Genomic DNA, 11549 nt, shown 5'->3' with positions numbered 1-11549 from the left:
GCGTGAGTAATTATCGTGGCATTACTTCACTATGCGTATGCTCGAAGGCTTTTGAAATTATCATCAACGACTCCCTGCTCAATAGCTGCAAACATTACATCTCTACAGATCAGCACGGATTCTTTCCTAAAAGATCCGTCGTCACCAACCTTGTAAATTTTTCAACCGAATGCATACGTGCCATGGATGCTGGTAAGCAGGTGGATGCGGTTTATCTGGATTTGAAAGCAGCATTTGACCGCGTAGATCATCGAATCCTTCTCCGTAAACTTGCGAAATGTGGTGTAACAGCTGGCTTTATTGATTAGTTCATACCTTACCAGACGATCGCTGTGTGTGAAGATCGGCACGTACGAATCGAGGCCGTTCACAAATCTATCCGGAGTGCCACAAAGGAGCAACCTTGGACCACTACTGTTTTCGCTTTTCGTCAACGATGCATCTCTCATTCTTCCTCCAGGGGCCAGACTCTTTTATGCCGATGACGCCAAAGTATACATCGTTGTTAGTGGATTGGACGATTGTCATTGCCTGCTGCTAAGCAGGTGTTACTAAATACCTTCGAATCGTGGTGCTCAAGAAACTGTTTGACGTTGAGTGTCGAGAAGTGCCATGTTATATCGTTCAGTAGGAAGCGACATCCAATTCGTTTCCCATATACACTGTGCGGAGCCATACTAGAACGAATGCAAAGTGTCCGTGATCTCGGTGTTCTGCTAAACGAAGAGCTGACATTCGACGTGCATTATAACGACATCGTCTCGAGAGCAAACAAGCAACTTCGTTTTGTTCTTAACATGAGCCAAGGATTCAGAGACCCACTGTGCTTGAAGTCACTGTACTGTGCTCTGGTACGTTCCATTCTGGAATTTGCTGCTGTGGTATGGTGTCCATTTCACATAAGATGGATAACTCGAATTGAATCCGTGGAGAAGAAATTCGCGCGATATGCTCTGAGAAATCTTCCCTGGCGTGATCCGGAAAACCTGCCTCCATATGCGGAACGCTGTCGTTTATTGGGGATCGATACTCTGGAGGACCGGCGTTATGCGTCGCAAGCCACTTTTGTGGCAAAATTGCTCAAAGGTGAAATCGATTCGCATAACATATTGGCAAACATCGATATCTACGCCCCTGAGCGGCCCCTGCGTAACAGGAGTTTCGTTAGTCTCGGTAGCTCAAATACTTTATACGGGCAACATGATCCGACTAGACACATGACAATGAAATTCAGCCAAGTTTTTCCTATCTTCGACTTCAATATACAAACTTCGACGTTGCGTAACCGTTTTATAGAATATTTTAGACGTAATTAACTTTGTGTTGTTTATTTTTAAGTTTATATTCATTAAGGCGAAACTGGAAGCATTTTCTCATTTTTTCGGTTTTTGATTTTTTATTAAATAACGAAGCAATATTTTCAAAATCGGTTTTCGTGCACATGTAGAGCATGGATCAAGGTATTTTCTGTATTTTTTTGAGTTGGAAAATGTTTTCTATTTTTGCAGAAACCATTTTTTTTTGTGAAATTTTGTTCAAAAATGGTTTCTGCAAAAACGAAAAACATTTTCCACTACAAAAAAAAATCAGAAGATACCTTGATCTATACTCTACATGTGCACGAAAACCGATTTTGAAAATATTGATTCGTTATTTAATAAAAAATCAAAAACCAGAAAGTGAGGAAACGCTTCCAGTTTCGCCTTAAGACAATTTTTATGTCAGATGGATCAAATCAAATATAAATAAATAAATAAATCTGAGAGTCATACCACATGCGTCACATATAACACTCACTTCCCATGTTCAACCTTAGATTAGATTCATATGATATTCCAATAGTGCAATAATATATGACTGACATATAACTGCGATCGATTGAGTTGGCTCAGTGTGGAAGGTCATGTACGACGAGGTGTTGAGGATACAGTTCTCGGTGGGAGTGAAGATCGTCAGCTTTGCTGACGACATTACGTTGGAGGTCTACGATGAATCGATCGAAGAAGTGGAATTGACTACTGCCCACTCAAACGCGGTTGTGGAGCAGTGGATGAGATCCAGGAAACTGGAGGTTGCTTACCACAAAACTGAGGTGGTGGTTGTGAACAACCGAAGTTCGGAGCAGCAACCGGATCAGTGTAGGCGATTGCACTATCACTTAGAAGCGCTCCGTCAAACACTTGGGGGTGATGATCGACGATAAGCTTACCTTCGGTAGCCACGATGATTACACCTGCAAAAGGGCCTCCACAGCTATAGACGAGTGCACCGCTCGCTGAAAGCTCACTTGAGCCGCGAATTTTGACACCACAGCGGGGTCGACTCTCAACAACTTCTACCCAGCTGAAAATTTGTTTAATTTCTTGCATCTAGTTTTCGCGATGAAGTTGCAAAAATATGGGCTAGGGCATTAACTACATGCATAAACATTAGTTTAAAAGAAAATAAAAGTTGTTGAGAGTCGACCCCACTGTGCTGTCAAAAAATTTCAGGCTCAGTGAACTCAATGTTCATCGGTGCACTCGTCTATAGGGGCACTGTCCTGGATGATGTCCAATAGCTCTGCGGTGTATGCCAGCAAGCCGTAAGCTTCTGGCTAGTGTCACCTCGTCCATACTAATGTACGGCCACAGACAAACAGACGTATCACTTGGAACAAATTGCGACAAAAGTCATCGTCACGAAAACATAATCGCCTAATGCTAACCAAGCTGTGTTACGCAAACCACTCAGTAGGTGGCGGTAGTGAGCAAACGTCAAACAGGAGCAAAAACGATGCGAGTGCCATGACCGAGCGATTTGCGAACCACAAAATATTTGAACTAACCGTTATAAGGGTAACGATGAGAAGTGAGTAGAGTGAGACGTCTGTTTGTCTGTGGTACGACGGTCCGGCTTGGGGCACGGCGCTAAGTACCAAAATCAATCGTGATTAGCTGGAAAGTACTTATAGGCTGATGCGCCTGAGAATTGCGAGCACGTACCGTACCGTGTCATACGATGCATTCTTCGTCATCACTGGTATGGTGCCTATCGGCATCCTTATCGGGGAAATCGTAGAGTGCTTCGAAATGCGCGGCACAAGAGACATACGCAAGACTGCCAGATTGTAGATGATTGGGTTACCAGGCGCCATGGGGAAGTAACATTCCAACTGACTCAGGTCCTTTCAGGCCATAGCTGCTTCCGATAGTATCTACATCGTTTTGGTCATGCGGTTTCTCCCTAATGTCAGATTTGTACAGGTGTTCGGATAAACAGGAATGACCTGTACAATGGGGAATCCCCCGTCAGCTTACGTTCAACGATTGCGAGGAGATAGACGTCAACGCAATGACAGTCATCCCTGATAAAAAGTATCATAAAAATACGATAAATTTTATTGTTACAACACCATTTTTTCGAAAAATATTCACCATTAAACATATTGTAATTTACACAACACACTCACCATCACCCCTATTGTTCTATACCATTCGGCGAATGGTAAATGGCACTTTTACAATAAAAAATGGTGGTCGTTATGTATCTTAACCATAAAATTTTGAGAAAATTTTCATACACTTTTTCGCGAAAAACAATAGAATGTATTGTGTTTTTATGAGACATTTTTAGGGCAATTTTTAGAAGATAACAATATATCTTAATGTTTTTTCATTGTTCTTACAATACAAATACAATTAATTGAATGGCGTCAAATGAATCGTTGTTACAATAAAAATACAATAATATTTGTTGTTATTTGTAAGCAGTTTTCGCTTTTGAAAATCCATAGAATTTATATTTTCCGCTAACATTTATATCCAGCATTTACGAGCACTAACGTCCGCCAGAATGATATGCACATTTTATGATAAGAATCAAACACTCTGATGTCTGTCTGGTATGTATTGCTTGGCAGCTGTTGATAAGATCTATCTTCAATCTTTTCAAATAACTGCCAAATATCACAAGTCAGACCTCAGGTCGTATGATCCATACCATAAATCGTTCACAATTCATGTGGCCATTAGTATCTGTAAATGCTGGAGAAAAATGTTACCGAGAAATATGAATTCTTTGGTTTTTCAAAGGCAAAATCTGTTTACATAACAACAAATATTATTGCATGTTTATTTTAACATCGGTTCAATTGACCCCATTAAACTAATTGTATTTGTATTGTTATCAATGGTAGTTTACTACTTACTAGATTCGTTTAATTTATTGGAAAACATTAGAAAAATCATTGTTCATCTTTTTCTTGTCTTAACATCCTCACTTGGCTAAACCTGCTTTTCAGCTAGTTTTCTATAAGTACTTCCTCAGTTATTCATTGAGAGCTTCCTCTGCCAACACGGCTTGACGTCTGTCAGTTTTAGCGAATAACATTCGATAACCGAAACATCTACTGTACTCAAATTTAAAACGAAAACTATAAAAAATATGTCAAGTGATTTTGTATTTGATTATACAAACATGATCCAAGCAACAATAATACTTATTGTTATTTATTTGTTACAAATTGTTTTTAAGTGTAATTGAGAAATAAACTCTTTTTTATTATGTTTCCAGTTCAAAACCGAATTAGCGACATTTTTTCTTTGACTTCCGCTGCTTTTGCCTTGCGTTAAACACAATATCGGAAGTGGGGCGCTGTATAGAGCACCAGGTGTACAATACAGCGCCCCACTTCCGACATTGTGTTTAACGCAAGGCAAAAGCAGCGAAAGTCAAAGAAAAAATGTCGCTAATTCGGTTTTGAACTGGAAACATAATAATAAAAAGTCCATGAGAAATTTGCAGGCACTTTTGCAACTATTAAAAAACAACTTAAATTAATTTTTACTGATAGTAACTTTAAATTATTATAGAACTATTGAAAAACAATCGAATCAATCAGTCACTAATAAAGCTAATGTTCACTTATTGTACGAACTATATGGGCTTGATTTCTATTGTAAAAAGTAACAATATATCTACTATGTGTTTTATTGTGAACAATAAAACCAGTCATTTGTTAATAATATTTACCATGTAATGAATGGTAATTTTTTATCCGGGATACCTGATGGGAGATGATATAGATCGAGAAAACGTGCTTTACTATATGATGCAGATGTGCTGATGATGGTGAATTAATTGCAGAATTTAACCGAAAATTGTTTGAACTGATAGTGAAATTTAGCTTTATTGTATTTGGGTGAAAGATAGTGGGTGCAGAGTGAGTGAACATTATGGAAAACGGAAACTATTTGAGATATAACATGAATTTATACTCTGTAGGTTAGGCATTGCTTCGAACACTGGTTCAGATATTAGGAGTTCCAAATCTCATATTCATTCTTTTCTTGAGCCGTAAGTTTATATTATCCTTTGCTCTAAAAATGTCCTAACGAATATTCAAATACCTTTAGTGGGATCTTCTACCAGAAATCGAGTTGAGGTCGTGCGTGGGATCAGTCACCAAAGGGAAAAATTAATGTAAGAACCTTTGATACTTAACCTATAACAAAGACAAACACTGAAATACACATATATTTTCAGCTTTGAGCGAATTACCCTAAACCGCTACAGAGAAGTTTTTCTGGCCTTACCTAGTTCGAACAACAGGTTTAGAGGAAACGGCGGAAAATGTTTTGTTTGTGTGCCCACGTTTTCGCACAATGCGTGACCGCATGCTTGCCACATGCGGGGAGGACAAAACTACAGACAATCTTGCCCAGAGGACTTGTAGGGATGAGTTTGGTTGGAATGCCGTTATCGGCTATTACCCACATCGTCTTAGAGCTACAGAAGAGGTGGCGCGTGGGCTCGAAGAATACGCGATACATGAGGTGGCCCAAGGGTTTTGAGTCGGCTACGTAGGTCATACCGGTGCCTTGCGGTCGATATCGACCCTTACAGCGATTAAGTGGCCGCAGAGAAACTTCCTGGTAGCGTTGCTGTGGTGGCGTCGGTCTACTTGGTTGGATCTGAGCCGGCGGTAGGAATGGGGTCCTCGCCAGAACCTCGGCTAGGTCGGGGCATGTGGAAGCCCCATGTCGGCACGGTCTTCTGTGTGCTGGCTAATAGGGCCAGGGGAAGGTCAAATCGTTGTACATGCGGTATCAGTTCTTCATACTTGTGCTGTGCAGTTGGAAGCAGGCGTGGTGTCGACCCTGCCTGCCTTCCAAGGACATAAGGGACTGGTAAGGATCACTCGGAAAACTGGCTGAGCGTCAGTATGCTACCTTGATGGACTCATTGTTCGCTGCTGCAGGCTACGCAGCTAACCTTGAGGGAAGAACTAATGTTACGACAACTTGTGGTTCAAGGACGCACACCAGGGCTCACCTGTGACTGCTGCTGAGGGAGAACAACCTGTTGTCTTTGCTCAAAAAGGTGCTAAGTCGTGTAGAAATTGCTTCGGGATATTGCGGATTTTTAGAAAAATTTCCACTCTGCGGTAGCCGCCGAGTCCTACCGCAGCTGTCAAAGTCCTACCGCAGCCATGAAAATCATCATATCATTGAAACTGAAGGGCAAATCAAAGCATGCTTGCAAGGTAAAATGCTCGGAAAACCCTTGAAAACCAACAACAAACAATGATCATCGGCGTCGTATCCAAGGCGTCGGTTGGGCCGCTTGATGATACCTCAGTGAAAATCAGTAGTCTGACAGCTGCGGTAGCTTTTCGTTCTACCGTAAAACGGAAAGTTTTCTTTAAAATTGCAATACACCACTCGGAATGTTAGTTAAGCGAACAACCAGACTTAAAAACGAATTGACAATTTTACTCGGCACGTGTTTTCTCTAGCACTTTGCGTTACAGAATGGCGGTTTTTCTTCATTCACATTTAAACCCCTAGTCATTTCCTATGCCGTTTTTCTTTTTTAACCTGGGTTGGAACTGGATTGGCGGAAAATGTGTAAACAAACAACATCAAACAAACTTTAGTACAAGCGAAACCGAAGTCGGGTTGGGGTTCAAACTGTGATCTCATCCAGTTCCAACCCAGGTTGGAACTGGATCAAAAAGAAAAACGGCACTAGAAACCGGCTTGCCTACTCCTGACATATGATTGCTTGGATCAAATTCAAATTTGAATCGGTGCGTCCAACACGGCAGAAACGACTGTAGAAGAATAGAAAGTGCAAGTCGTTACTGATGTCCCGCGTTCATGATATGACGCTGAAATATGTGCATACATTGTGCATACCCATCGAGACTTAATCACTCGTGGCCTGTTTGAATACTCTGCGTACTGTATTAATGATGCACGAAGATAATCAACTCTTCCGATGGTTTCTACATCCAAGTACTCAGCCAGATTGAAGCATGTGTTGTGGTTGTTAATCATTTCTTTATTCGTGAACTGGTTGATATGGCATGTACTGCAGTTGACTACAGCTTCAGTCTTCATAACAACAAGCCGATATGCTAACGAAGGGTCGTCCGGCATCAGCATTCCAGAAGTGCAGTGCTTGAGTGAGCTTATTGAGTGCGGAACGTCAGCAACAAACTCCTTAGACATGGATGTGGGCAAATGTTTTTTTTTTATATAACTGACAACGAAAAAGATCGGCCCACCATCAGTGGTTTACCCTACTCTATTTTCACCAACGTTCATGCATCTGAGAGCTGACCACAACCGGCATTCATTCTCTCTTTAGCGTATCTCGTATAAGCATTGGAAGAGCAACATTCAATCTCAGATTCACGATGCCGTTGCTTACCTTTTTATAAGCTTGCTTTTAAGCCACGCAAGAGAGAACGAGGCAAGGTGGCGGCGTGTTGCGCGTGAGAGACTTCAACGCTCGCAAGAAGCGACGAACGGCCGAGAGCAAGTGGCAACAACGGCGAACGAGTTTGTTTTGTTTTTCATCACGCTCCATCGGCATTGCATCCGCCGTCCGTTTTTCTACTTTGTGGATGCGGCACCACAAAACGCACAAAACATGGAACATATGCTTTGTTTATGTTGGTGCTAAGGTAGCAGTGGTTGGTGTAAAATGCTTCTCCTTCGGTCCTTTCAAAAGGCTGGTTCATTTTCAAGTTATCGAGTTAAAACTTGACAGCCTATAAAGGAATAAATCGCACCGTTTTTATGGCCTATTCTTCAATCCTCAAAGTATTGAGTGAAGCATATATCACGGCGTTCTATAATTTAAGACAACAGCCGATCGAAGAAACTTTAAGCGTGTTGGTCCGTCGTATCGGTCGTATCTCAAAGAATGCGATCAAGTTCCGAAAAGAGCGTAAAGCCACGAAGAAGCAGAAAGAGAGCAGCGTCGCTCGCAGAGGAGCATAGGAACGACCCGACGACGCCATAACCAGTTCCTCCGAGAGGAGAGAGCAGGCGTTGCGCTAGGCGCGATCGCGATTCGCGACCGCTCGTCAGTTGAATCGGTTCAACGGTTCGCGTCGGACGTGTGTGATCGCGCGCAGCTGACTACGTTCGTTTCGTTACTTTAACTTCTGTTTGCTTTAAATTTCATGCACCCTCTTCACCCCCCATATCCTAGCACACACCTAGTAGTAGTGGGTCGCATTTGTTTCACCGTTGTTCTTCGGCTGACTTTGATAAATTAGTTGTTCTTTGCTGTCCTTGTATTCTTCGGTGCGGTGTGCGGTAGATCAACCAAGAACCTCGCGATTGCTCAAAGAAAGGAAAGGTTTGTCGGAGATACACAGTGCCTAAACATGGCGTCGATCCATTGATCGTCGCATGGAGGCTGAATCCGTAGTGAGGCGCTATGCTGCAATGCCACCGAATGCCAGGATAATTGATATCCGCCGCGTCAGAGCCGGCATTGATGATGTATCGGCACAGAACGCCAAGTCAGTGAAGTCTTCGCGAAAGTGACCGCCGAGGTTAATTACCTGATGTATACGCAAGAGTTTGACTGGGCTGTCGATTGATTGGTGTGAATTCCCTCAGTGCAGATGCTTCAGAAGCCAACTGAAAAGAAGTCATTATTAAATGCCGCGGATGGATTGTGGTGCGGGTAAAGTGGATTTCTTGTGTTTCCTATTGTGATGGATCTTACGAGGTAGAAGTGATCAGTGCGAACGGCCCTGTGGAAGAAGGCTGTTGAATGTCTCCAGTTGCATTCCGTGTTCATATTCTACAAGACCGTTGACCTATGGATTACGCGAAACGATCCACTATCCACGGATAGTAATATCTTAAACATTGCGGGGTAGATGAGTTAAACCAAAAAAATCGCCGACGGCCTACTTCGATGGTGTACGAAGCAGAAACAAAAAAAAGTTATTCCACCGCTTGCTGCTTGTCCACGGTCTGGAAACCAGTCCTGGGGTTACTGCGATCAGTGATCTTTCCTTGTGGAAGAAATTTCTGCGCCTCCAAACAAAAGTGAACACGATCGTGGTGGCGATCCAAGAGTGTGTTGGTTGGCTGGAGATCCACGCGATCAGCGCGACGGGGTAAATGTGTATTGGTGAACGCGAAGGCGGTGTACGTTTCAATGAAGAATTACTCTCCGGTCCACAGCGCGGAATATAAATTGAGTAGAATAACATCGCGGGTTGGGGGCTTCCGCGAGGAATGGCCGGGAGTCGTGGTTGAGAAGAATTGAATTCGCGACTCCGAGCAGGGTGCAAACCTATAGTGCAACGTAGGTAACAACAAGCGAAGAAAAATAATCCGGCTTTCTTTTGGTCCTCGGCGCGTAAGTGAAGTCGTGCAGTCGAGGACGGCGACAACGACAACAAACGGGGACAACATCCAAGACAAGGCGGTTGCCATTTGGTGCGCAACTGTTTGTTCTTTGGAAGTGGTGTGAAGCTGGGGGGAAAGGGCAGAGACGCAACGTAAATAAGAAATTCATGTGAGTTCAACGACGGTGCAAGCAGCGAACAACGAACGGCAGTGTGCTGTTGCCTACAAGAAGATAGCAACACGTAAAGGAGTTTTCATTGTAGGGACATAGCAGAAGGCATTCAGAAGAGGAGTGCCGCATATTGAAGGTTAGTGTTGAATTTTATTTATTACAAATTTCAAACATCTGTTTTTTATCATTAAGGGTTTATATGTTGAGGTCAAGAAAAAAAAAGATTTTTTTATTCTTTTATCTTAAAGAATGGGTTCTTCAGAATGCTCTGACAAGTTTTCATAGAGATCCAGACAGTAGAAGCAAAGATATAGCATTTTGCGCCTTGCTCCCTTAGAGCAAGTTTACCGGGGGCTACTATCTGGGTGAGTAAAATGATTGCCCACAGAGTTGTCATTTTAGTTTAGTAACTGTTACTCATTTCCACACCGGTCGCTACTATATTTAGTTACCGGATTGCGTACCGGTCGTTGCCAAATACTACCCAAGTAACCACAAGCATTATATCATAACATTAATTCAATCGTTTTATAGTTTAGCTAATGCGAGATAACTTTTATTCTACACCTGTCAAGTAATAAAGCGTTTAATCTACAATATGAAAGCATTGAAGCATTATGGGATTTTGACAGTTCGGCATAGTTCTATAGGGACGTTGTTTAATGCTTCATTGCATTACTATGTTAAAAGCTTTATGGCAATCAATAATGCAAGGATTTATTACTTTATATATGCTTTAACTAATGCTTTCATAGTTGTAAACAGAAAAAAACATCAGTTCGAAAAAAAGCTTTACAACCTTTTTAAAAACACAACCATTTAAAAAGAAAAGAAAAACAAACCCAAATTTTCATGGATTGCTGCGTAGAACTTGGATTATCATGCTCAGATGTTGCTGAAAATTTATATTGTGTATGTTTTTTTTTATTCTGGTTGGGACATAAAGACAATCAGACGCTGAGGGAACAAAAATTATGTGGGGTTGAGGTATTGGTTTCCTTAATTAACATATAGTGCCCCGATTTCATAAAATAAATGGTAGAAGTGAGCACGTATGAAAACAATAAGAGCAGAATTTATATCTTTATATTATCTTCGTTTGTGGAATCAATTGGTTCTACAATCGCTTGTTTTCGAATGAATTTGGGAGAGTAAGATAACTGATTCAGACCCTAGCACAATTTCTTAGAGCTGCTGAAAACACAAATCAATAAAGCACGAGCTGAGTATACGTTACTTTATGTTGCACATTTTTTCGGGTGCAAAATGCATGGTAGTCGTAGCACAGCGTTAGCGCGTCCGAGTTTCATCGCAGTCCAGTTTCAGCAGTCTAGGTTCAATTCCCGAATTAGAATAAAAAACATCAGAGTGAGAGTATCGGAACAGGTATGAGAAGATAAAAATAGACCGAAAAATGAAAAAAATACTTTTTTTTTTTTTGTTGACATGATGCCTTAAGTATACATTCCATACTATTTCATTGCATTAGCTACAGGGGATGGCCAAAATGATTGGGATAGGCAACTTTTTTTTCTCACACAAAAAAGTTCAACATGCTATAACTTTTCATACAGCGCATCAAAAAATCTCAAATTTTGACTGTTTATCAACCTAGTATATGTGCATCATTGGTACAAATTTGGGCTCGATTGATTAATCTTTAGGGCCCATATAGCCGAGGCGGTAAACGCACGGGTATTCAGCATGACCATGCTGAGGGTGACGGGTTC

General features: G+C 41.6%; 1 protein-coding gene across 1 annotated transcript in view; it reads left to right on the top strand.

Moving 5' to 3' along the window:
* Window positions 1–8361: 8361 nt before the first annotated feature.
* LOC134291860 (uncharacterized) overlaps window positions 8362–11549 on the top strand; it is a gene marked incomplete in the record, with an annotated part of 268136 nt that continues 264948 nt past the window's right edge. The window contains 1 exon segment of the mRNA XM_062860195.1: window positions 8362–9955.

This window comes from Aedes albopictus, chromosome 3 (genome assembly GCF_035046485.1).
Source record: "Aedes albopictus strain Foshan chromosome 3, AalbF5, whole genome shotgun sequence".
NCBI classification, from domain to species: Eukaryota; Metazoa; Arthropoda; class Insecta; order Diptera; family Culicidae; genus Aedes; species Aedes albopictus.
Note: the sequence above shows the minus strand (reverse complement) of the source record. Positions and strands in the feature narration are given on the sequence as shown.